Below are 11,722 nucleotides of genomic sequence, written 5' to 3'. Positions count from 1 at the left end.
ACGAGAAAACAATCTCAGAATCACCGGGATCCGCTGAAGCATTCCAGAGTTATAACCTCATAAAGTGACACTGGTCAAAAGTGCAAAAAATGGCCTGGTCTTTAGGGTCAAAATAGGTTTGGGGCTGAAGGGGTTAACTGAGGAAGAGATCAGAAATCAATATTTTGTGCAATAACCATGATTTTTAATCTCAGCTTTCATGCGTCTTGGCATGCTTTCCACCAGTCCTTCACACTGTTTTTGGGTGACATAGGAACATACAACATACAAAACAGTAATGACATAGGAATTATTCTCCCAGCAGAGTGGATTGTATCCAGTCTGGACAATCTATTGTGAACTAAACAGTCCGGATTTCAGATTGAAGGCCTATTTAGATCAAATAATCCAGATGACAATCTAGAATGATATTCCATGCGCAACGATTGTTCTGCACTCGTAGAATTTTGGATATCTTGTTTAAACAGGCAATTAAACACCTGCCAAACGGCTTGTATATGGTCGATCCTCAGTCGTTTAGTAACTCAATTATATGAGCCTTAGTATATTTGTCCATTCAGGTTTATCTGGGCAGTTCTTAAAGCCAAAGTCAAGAATGCATAAAAATTATCTCAGCTTTTCTTTACATGTGTCGTCTTTTTATAGTCCATTCATGACTTTGGATTCAAAAGCTGCACAAAAAAACTGAACATTGAAATATACCCAATGCAAACAATAAAAAACAATAACATAACTACTTTTACTTAAGCATCAATTAAAGGGTTCCTCCAAGAATCTGATAAAATGGGCTCATCACATAATTCATACTCCAGTCTATCCTAGTGACATTTGAAGATACGTTGCAGTCTGAGGAACACAGTAGCATGTCTCAACTGACTGAAAAGCAGTATCATAAACATATATACCTCAGTGAACTGCCACAGCAGGGTTGTGATATGAGAAGAAATAAATCTTATACTCGATGACTGACTGCATATGGATGCTTGAGGCTGTAGAAAAAAAATCAGCAACAGATTTATTTTTTCTCATGTCACAGCCCTACTCCAGTTACCTCAATAAGGTATATATGGTTATGATACTGCTCTTCTGTCAGTTGAGACACATTTCAAGCAGTGTTTCTTCAGACGGCAACTTGTCCTTTAACATGACTAAGATGAACTAGAGTTTGAATTATGTGACGGGGGCCATTTTATGACTTTCTTGGAGAATTCCTTTAAAGTAGAGATAGTATTAAAGAAATGTTTTAGCTATTGGATACAATGTAGAATTCACACAGTAGTGCTAGATACAGTGCTTTTGCGAACAAAAAAAGAACCATTAGGCTGTGTTCACACACTGCGTTTTTTACCTGCGTTTTTGGTGCGTTTTTTGCTGCAGAAATTTCTTGAGAAACTCTTGTAACCTTTCTGCAGACATTCCCCAGCCAAAGCTATGGCAAAAAAAATTAGATGTGCACACACTGCGTTTTTTGCTTAAGAAAATTCTTTCAGTAGATTTTCTTAAGAAAAAGAATGAGCATGTCACTTCTTTTCTGCAGCTAACTGCGTTAGTTACCATAGATAATGGCACAATAACGCAGGGAGCAACCAGCAGTAAAAACGCACCGAAAATGCACCAAATCGCGGTAAAAACGCAGGTGCATTTTTGGTGCGTTTTTTAACGCAGGTGCACTAATCCTTCACTCTCAAGAAATTTTCTTAAGAAATTTCTTAAGAAAAATCCTTTTTCTAGTGTGCACATAGCCTTAATGTATTCAAATGCGCCCTGTCAGCCTCTGAGCCTATATCAGCTACTACATCTGTATCTACACCCATGCAGATATGAATGACCCAGTATTATGTACAATGTAGATCCCAGAAAATTAGGCTATGTGCCCACGGGGACAGTGTCCTGCGGATATATCCGCAAGACATTCCGCAGGTGCTCCCAGGAAACAGCACCACAACTTTTGTCTGTTTCCATGCTGCGGATATGATGCGGGCTTTCTGCATTGAGGATACAGTACCATGGCTTCGGCACTGCATCCTCAATGCAGAACAAGTGCTGCAGTGATCGGGGTGCTCATACTTACCTCCGTCATGCAGCACCTCGCTTTCCGGCGGCCGGGTCACTGTCAGGCAGCGTCTGGTTCACTGTGCTGGAGGTGGGCGGGCCTGAACTAGCTCCGGCTGTCACATGACCGGAGCTCGTGCAGGCCCCGCCCACCTCTTCCTCCCTGTACCTGGCTGGATCCACCGTGCTGCTGTACACCGTACGGAGAAGTGACTCGGGTCTCTATCAAGGCAGGTATGTATATGAGACCCTGCGGAGAAATCCGCAACAATAATTGACATGCTACAGATTTTTCCGCACGAAAATCCGCACGATTTCCGCTGCGGAAAAATCCGCAGCGTGGGCACAGCATTTCCCAAGTGCCATAGAAATGGCTGGGGAGTAGCTGTGCTGCAGATTTCTGGAAAATCCGCAGATTTTCCGTGAAAAATCTGCGGCAAAATCCGCGCATTTTCCGAAGCGTGGGCACATAGCCTTATATAGACTTGGATCATCTACTATCTTTTAAAAGAGAAACTACAGATGGAAAAAAATTGGAGCTAATGAAGAAAGAAAACTCTGGTGCCACATACAGGTTCTTCTTTATTCACATAAAAGTTGATACACAGGACATTAGATAGTAGAAAAAAACGACATTATAATAACGCCGCATCTACGCGTTTTGGGTGTACACTAGCTCTTCCCAGGACTGTTGGAGACCCTTGATCTGAGCTCCGAACAGAAAGGGCCTACTACAATAGTGAGCCAGATTTTACATGTAATTTGTCTTTATTGATAAAGGGGTGAAAAGAAAACAAACATTTTGTTTATAACATTTAAGAAATTGAAGTTACATGGCTTTGATATACTCACACCTATTAACGCATTCACTAGTCAATACGGAGCAGTTTTCTACATCTTTGCTTCAAGTTTTCTTATTGATTCATTTTTTTCAATATTGCCTGCTAGTATTATGCTGAAAGGACCAATGGATTCCAGCTTAACTTTAACAACTGTAGCATAGCAAAATAGAACATGACAAAAGTTGTAACAATACAGACGAGAAAGAGAGGGAGAGAGACAGAGAAAAATAAAGAAAAAAAAGAAGGTGAGTAGGTTGGGAAGGTGGAAGGAGGGGTATCATATATGGAGCCAAAAAGTCTACATGTTAGCAGAATATCCTTTGACCCAAAAATGGCATGGAAGTCAGGAGACTCCCTAAACACTATCCCAGGCTGCCAAACCTGTACAAATTTTGTGTTATCTCCCATCGCTTCTGCTGATAGATCCTCCATATGACATATATTAGCAAGCTCCTGTTCTCACTCCCACATAGTCGGTACCTCTGTTGTTCGCCAATGTCTTGGTATCACTGAACGAGCAGCTGTAAGACAAATTCGCAGAAGATTCCTCTTCTGAGATCCAATAGAGCCCAGAAGTAGAGATAGAAGAGCTGTCTGAGGGGTCAGAGCAACAATGTCGCCAGTTATTTTTGGGTAAACTAGAAATATCTTCTCCTAAAAAGATTTTATTTTCATGCATTCCCACCATCATGATATTTTCTGTTCCACAGCGCCAACACGCATCAGACAAAGAGGGGAATATTCCATGTATTCTTACAGTATATTGGTACCACCTCACCAGGATCTTATAATTCTTTTCTTCCACATATCCAGCCGAGGACATTTTAGTAAAAGTAGTTCCCAACTTTGTTTCCCATCCTTGTACAAATCTTGGGTCTCAGTCTGCAGAAGAGACGGCACAACTCAAGGATCTGTTTATCAATGAAATCAAGTGGTAGGGTGCGGAGGTTTGAAAAAACAATTTCTCAAATGAGGTTGGAGAGTGTGAGCCGGATTTTATAATATTGTGTCCCCCGAAGAAGAGATTGAAACGTGCGCGTCGGGGCACCTTTTTCTTGGGCAACACTAACCACTATGGGTGAGTGAATGATTGTGATGATTTGGCTCATAGGCTTAGGAAATTAACACTGTGTGAACTCGGAGTGAACATTATATGGGAGTTTCCCCATGGAGTCCCTATTTCAGCCTATGGCTGCACTTTAATATATGGTAAAAATGATGTAATGGACATGTGTATGGTTTTATCTTTCTATACTTTAGTAACCTAATTGTATTCATATTGGGTTTACTTATATAACTACTTAGCACATGTCCACTAATCTATATCCTCGCCATATGTGGTGTGTTGGCCCTATGTGATTTGTCATCAGTGACACTCCTTAAAAGCCTGATAATTGTTTTATGATTTTTTTATTCTTGTTTTTGTATGTCACTTCTTGTAATTGGATTATGTAATAAACACTTTTATATTTTTGCAACAAGTTACATAATGTAGTACTTAAGGTCTATACTTATTAAGCCCACAGGGTATTATCATCATACGATAGAAATTATGCTCTCAACATATAAAGACTGAGTTAAAAATAATTTGGAGCAAAGTCATAAAAAGCAAATATACGTAGTTTACTATGTAAGCATAAAACTATGAATTTATTGCAATTTAAAAAAATATAAAACGATATTAAAACAACAACTATCACTGTAGGCTGCATAATTGTGTAATATAACTAAACAATAAAATAAAGTTATAGCCCATAGAAGCAATTTAATATAGCAGTTTACATTTCAGTTCATAGAAAAGTAACAGCACCCCTATTAATGGCCTCAAGGAAATCTCACAATATATTTGCAGCACTCTGTACTAATAGGACACACAGATCTTGGCTCGATTTGTACCGTATATGAAAAAACAAGTCTAAAATTATGGTTAGACAAACACTGCATTGATGAAGATGCTGCTGTAATACTTGTGGCAGTACAGGGGTGACTGAGCACTGCCACCTTTCAGCGCTGGGGTTATAGGGTCAAATCCCACCAAGGACCACATCTGAAAGAGTTTGAATGTCCTCTCCGTGTTTGCGTGGGTTTCTTCTGGGTTCTACGATTTTCTGCCACATTCTAAATATATAGAGATAGGGAATATAGATTGTGAATCCCAATGGGGACAGTGATAATGGTGGCTGTATACCACTATATTAGTGAGTAAAATAAATGTATCTCTATGTAGAAGAAAATTTCACTCCTTGAATTCAAATCTAAATGACTTGAGTGCCATCCATGTATGCTACTCATTTTTGTGAAATCTCAATCATCCTACTGCTATTGCGCGAGTTTATTCACACATGATTTTCTTTCCCTTGTGAGTCAACTTTAAATTTATATAGCAATAAGAACAATACTAGTCATCTGAAATACCCTGAACCTAAGCTGCAGCATGTTGGCCAAGACCATACAGCCCTTTAGCTGGGTAGGTTCCACTTAGAACAGGCCTCGCCGCTAAAGAAGTTGAGTGCATGTGATCAGCGTCATATCCAGAGGCTGTGTTTTCAGAATAGACATATGAGTGCTGCCTGCATTGCTGTAGAGGTTACAGTGGTTGGGGTCAGCCTGTCATTGCTTAGACCATACACCGCACACTGCATCAAATTGGTTTGCATGGCTGCTGTCCCAGAAGTAAGGTTCTTCTAAAGATGGTGCACAAGAAAACCTGCAAATAGTTTGCTGAAGACAAGCAAACTAAGGACATGGATTACTGGATCCATGTCCTGTGGTTTCATGAGACCAAGATAAACTTATTTGGTTCTGATGTGTCAAGCGTGTTTGGCGGCAACCAGGAGAGAAGTAGAAAGACAAGTGTGTCTCACCTATAGTCAAGCATGATGGTGGGAGTGTCATGATTTTGGGCTGCATGAGTGCTGCCGGCTGTGGGGAGCTACAGTACACTGAGGGAACCATGAATACCAACATGTACTGAAGCAGACCATGATCCTTTCCCTTTAGAGACCGGGCCACAGGGCAGTATTCCAATATAACGACCTCAAAGATAACTTCAAGATGACCACTGCCTTGCTAAAAAAACTGAAGGTAAAGGTGCTGGTCTGGCCAAGCATCTCCAGACCTAAACCCTATTGAGCATCTATGAGGCCTCCTCAAATGGAAGGTGGAGGAACGCAAGATCTCTAACATACACCACCTCTATGATGATGTTATGGAGGAGTGGAAGAGGATTTCATCAGCTCCTGTGAAGTTCTAGTGAACTCCATGCCCAAGAGAGTTAAGGCAGTGCTTGAAAATAATATTGGCCACACAAATATTGACACTTTGGGCAAAATGTGGCCATTTTCATTTAACACTAGAAGTCCCAGAAATGTCAAGCTCCATAGGGTTCCAATGGTTGAAATGTTAAATGACCCCTCTCTGGGACATCTAGTGTTAAGGGTGTACTCACTTTTGCCAGTGGATTTTGGTTATGTGTTGAGTTATTTAGAGGGCACCAAATTTACACTGTTACACAAGCTGTACATTGACTACTTTATATTGTATCAGTAACATATTTTCAGTGTTGTACCAGGCAAAGAGATAAATTATTTACAAAAATGTGAGGGGTGTACTCAATTTTGTGATATACTGAATCTTTGCTCAAGAAAAATTAGATCTAATATTCTGCTGTATAACCACATTTTCTGTGATACATTGATGCACTCGATAGACTAATCTACTCTAAATGAACATTTACTTACTATTGTCAACTACATGCATTACAGAGCAATGAGCGCTGGATGAGAAATGGCTCCAGTTCAGCTTGTTACACATTACACAGGTTCTGCCTCCTGTGTAATCCGGTCACAATGCCGTGAGCAATCTTCTCAGTCAGTGCAGAGGATTAAATCTACCATTAAGTGGTCAATGATGTGATAGCTTCCAAGCCATTTCTTCTACTATTAATCATAAGGGTCCTTACGAATTACTGAAATATGTTACCGACTTAAATCAGACGTGCAATACGGATACAATCTTACTGTGAATTGTAGGAATACATTGGCGGCCGTGTTATATAAATATAAGAGTAAGTAGTGGTAATTGCAGTAATTACATACAATCTATCATCGATTATTTTCTGTATATATATTGATGCATACTTGTCATTTCTCTGCAGCCCTATCGGCAGACGTCACGTTTGCAAACATTAAATAATTGAAATTTGACGGCCTCCTTGTCTGACTGAGCTCTCCTCCCATCAGCCTAAAGGGGGCTTTACACGCTACGATATCGTTAATGTTTTATCGTCGGGGTCACGTTGTTAGTGACGCACATCCGGCGTCATTAACGATATCGCAGCGTGTGACATTAGCGACCTTAAGCGACCTCAAAAATGGTGAAAATCGTTCACCATGGAGAGGTCGTTCCAAAACCAAAAATTGTTAATGGTTGATTATCGATGTTGTTCGTCGCTCCTGCGGCAGCACACATCGCTGTGTGTGACACCGCAGGAGCGAGGAACGTCTCCTTACCTGCCGCCGGCCGCAATGTGGAAGAAGGAGGTGGGCGGGATGTTTGCTACGGCAGCGAACACATGATATCGCACACACAACGGGGGCGGACACTTACACGCTCGATATCGCTAGCAATTGCTAGCGATGTCATAGTGTGTAAAGCCCGCTTAAGGCCATTTTTAATAAGAGCTGGATCCTACCTGCTCTTTAAATTTACCAAAAACAGAAATTAGCCAACAGGTCAAACAGCAAATGCACTGGCAGGATGCACCAGACCCCCATGAAAAAGGTGGGGGCAACACAGGTGCAGGATACCGATGAGACAACCACTCACAGCCTGCCATATCATGGAAGGGGAACTTGCCGGTATTGAAACTGCATACAGATCTTTTTGATGATATTCTATGTTATGTTTTTCATGTATTAGATTATTTTACCATAATGCCTCTCTCTTGCTCAGTGACTCCTCTATTCTTTTCCTTACACTCTTTTATTCTGGTCAGTGCCATCTTGGCTGCACGTTAGTGATGGGCAGTCCAGCTCTTTTTGGTGATCCGGTTCCCATGGCTCCTCTCACCAAAAAGAGTCAGCTCTTTCAGATCGTTCATGGCTCCCTATTAAATATGTGTTCACTGCAAGTGAATACATATTTAATCTTATGGTAATGCTGCTGAAACCACGCCCATCCGTGGCTAAATCCCGCCCACCCACAACGGGCAAATTAATTTGTCGAGTGGGCGGAGTTTTGGTCAGGTGCGCGGAGTTTCGCCAACCAAACACCCATATTTTACGCCCAGTGAGAGCCGTTAAGAGAATTTAGTGGCTCTCACTGGGGATTCGGCTCCTATCAGTCACAGCAAGGAGCCAGATCTTTATGTTGAATCGTTTGCAACCAACACATTACTACTGCACATGCATAAGGACTTAAGAGAGGATGCTCCTGTTACCTTTATCCTCCATACTCCATCTTGTCTTCCTCATCCTTCCCTTAATCTTCATTTACTTCCTACCACAACAAACCAAGGTACTGTGAATAAATAAGTTGAAGTTCATCCACTGCATCGTCCTTTCTGGATTTACCACATGCAGCTGGCCAGGCATGGGAGGAAAGAATAGAGAATAATCTATCTACCATTGCTTGCACAGAGATCTGTGTCACATTCTTCATACACATCTCACCTATGTGATCGGTGGCAGAATACAGCCCGAATTTTATATATTCAATGTTTGTGTGCCGCCCCCACATCAGCAGCAGCCGGGTTGCTCGGATTGGGAGTGACAGGTGCAGTCCACGGCTTGGACCAGGTGGTGCAGGAGTACTCACGATATAAGGCAATAACTGACACGAGTCCAGGAATTAACCAAACGCTGGTAACTGGTGCCCTCGGATGCTGTGAGGACGGGCCCCTCTCCCAGGGGTATAATACATGTGCTCTTCTCCTGCCTGATGTCTGTGTCTGTGTCTGCTTCGTGCATGGGTCCGGACCGGGTCCCGACAGTCGTCACCGGCCGGCCACTACCCTGTCCCGGTCCACTTCGGGTTCCCAGCAAGCGGCTGGCCTATTCCTGAGGCCCTTACTGCCCCTCTCCCCAAGCTCTACACAGGAGCTCCTTCCAGACTCCACACCTCCTGCAGACTGAATGCTGCCTGCAAACTGGAAACTCCCTATATAGTTCCCTTCCAGACACTTCAGACCTCTCAGCTCCTCCGACTGGTATTGTGTGTAACTGTGTTGAAAAACTTCCCAAAGGAGAGTGAGATCTGCACCAAAAAGTTGGATGCAAACCTCTGTGACACCCTGGTTTTGCCAGGGCGTTACATTTGCATACATATTAGGAGTTAAACTGTACTGATGTATTCTTTTGTTTGTGTATTATGCAGTCATATCAGCTTGCACCTGTTTACACTTCCTTATTATTAAACAGGAATTATTAAGCTTCACCAATGCAATTGTAGCATCCCTGAGGTCATGCTACTAAGATCTGCAACCTGGTTCCTGGAGTCCTAGCTCTGGCTAAACCCGTACACACCTAAAACACTCACACAACACCACCCTTGACCACAAAAGGGCAGTATCAGAGGGTTGGCCGTCCTATGGTGTAAAGCCTACCCATGAAGTGGAGGTTGCCTAGGAGGTGTAAATCCAACCCTGCTGTAGTGAGGTCCCTAGAGGGAAGGAGAAGAGTCCAGACGGAGTGAGGAGAAGGAGGGAGTAGGAGCACCCCCGGCTGGGTGTCAGGTCTGGGTGTGAGGCCTGAGGTGGCACGATACACAGGGGAGAAGCAGCTGGCTGCGGGGTCTGCAAGGGACTCTGACAGAGCAGTGCACACAACCGGGTGCAGGTCAGGAGGGAGCCACACCATAAGAGAAGTGCACGGAGGGGGCACCATAGCCAGGCTACACGGACAGAGCGAGGACAAAGGGAACCAGGAATCTGTCCCCAGCACCAGGGGAGTGTAACCTGTGAGTAAAAATCATCAGTAAAGACTCCCTGTTCCACTCGGATTTTGCCTGTTTGCGTTCCTTTCAGCCTGCACCTCATCCAGCACCTAAAGGACACTGGGGTTTACCCTACCTGCGGAGGGGGTTAACACACTTGCTGCTGATTCCATCAGCCCCAGTCCCTCATAAGCAGCAGCGGCGGCACCTATTTCCTTGCCGCACTACTGCAGGTGGCATCACGAACATTAATTTCATTATCCCTTGTAAATAGCCCCTGTCATTTCATTAAGCATCCCCAGGGCACGGGACCAGGCAAGGGCCACTCAAAGTGACATTCCCATTTGCAACCGCCTGGGACTGAGTACCCCGTTCCCTGAGCGACACACAATACTAAGGAAATACTGCATACTTACCTGCATAGCGACATCGCTGTGACCGGCGTACCACCTCCTTTCCAAGGGGGTGGTCCGTTCGGCGTCACAGCTATGTCACTAAGCGGCCGCCCAATGAAAGCGGAGGGGCGGAGATGAGCGGGACGTAACATCCCGCCCACCTCCTTCCTTCCGCATTGTGGCCGGAGGTAGGTAAGGAGATGTTCCTCGTTCCTGCGGCGTCATATGTAGCGATGTGCACTGCCGCAGGAACGAGGAACAACTTCACCCCTGCGACAGCAGCAATAACTGGCAGCGGACCCCCATGTCAACGAGGAGCGATTTTGGGCGTTTTTGCAACGATCCAAAATCGCTCCTAGGAGTCACACGCTACGACATCGCTACAGCGGCCGGATGTGCGTCACCCCGTAAACTAAGTTATACATTGCTGAAATAAGGGTCCATACATCATAGCAAAAACCTGCTGACATATTCCCTTTAAATCAATAAGTCCTCAAAATGCTAACAATGGAAGCTAAAGTTTGTCATTAAAGGGAACCTGTCAGCAGATTTGGGGCCTATAAGCTGCGGCCACCATCAGTGGGCTTTTGTATACAGCATTCTAACATTTAGAAGAGCCCAGGCCGCTGTGTAGAACATAAAAATCACTTTAGAATACTTACGGTACCTAAACGGTTGCTGAGGTGGAGTTGGGCTATATGGGCATCTCCGTTCTCCGGTGCCGGCGTCTCCTCTTTTGGCCATTTTGTCCTCCTTCTGAAGCCTGTGTGCATGATGCGTCCTACGTCATACACACTCGCCGGCATTGAGGTCCCGCGCAGGCGCACTACAATACTTTGATCTTCCCTGCTCAGAGCAGTTCAAAGTGCCCCTGCGCAGGACCTCAATGCTGGCGAGTGTGGATGACGTAGTACGTGTCATGCTCCCAGGCTTCAGAAGAAGGATGACAAAGATGGCCGAAAGAGGAAGTACCGGCACCGGAAAACGGAGACGCCCATATGACCCAACTCCACCGCAGCAACCGTTTAGGTAAGTATTATAAAGTGATTTTTACATTCTACACAGCGGTCTGGGCTCTTATATACAGCATATTAGAATGTTGTATATAGAAGCCCACTGGTGGTTGCCACAGCTTATAGACCCCAAAACTTGTGACAGATTACCTTTAAGACTTTGTTCACACACTGCATCTTTTTTAACGACGAAGATGCAGCGTTTTTGGCCCCAAAAAAAGCATCAAAAAACATTTGTGTTTTTGACACATTTGGCCCAATTCGATTTTTAAGTGAAATCTAGTGACTGGAAGGGCTCAAAAACCCTGGAAAAAAAACGCAAAAAGAATTGACATGCTGAATCTTTAAAAACGCAGCCAAGATGCAAGATAAAAAAGATGCACTGTGTGGACAGCAAAATAAAAATCTCATAGCCTTTGCTGGGAAAAGGAAATGCAGGCATTTAGGTGCATCTTTGTGACCTCAAAAATGCATGAAAAAGGCAGTA

The sequence above is a fragment of the Anomaloglossus baeobatrachus genome, chromosome 5 (genome assembly GCF_048569485.1).
Source record: "Anomaloglossus baeobatrachus isolate aAnoBae1 chromosome 5, aAnoBae1.hap1, whole genome shotgun sequence".
Taxonomy (NCBI): Eukaryota; Metazoa; Chordata; class Amphibia; order Anura; family Aromobatidae; genus Anomaloglossus; species Anomaloglossus baeobatrachus.
Note: the sequence above shows the minus strand (reverse complement) of the source record.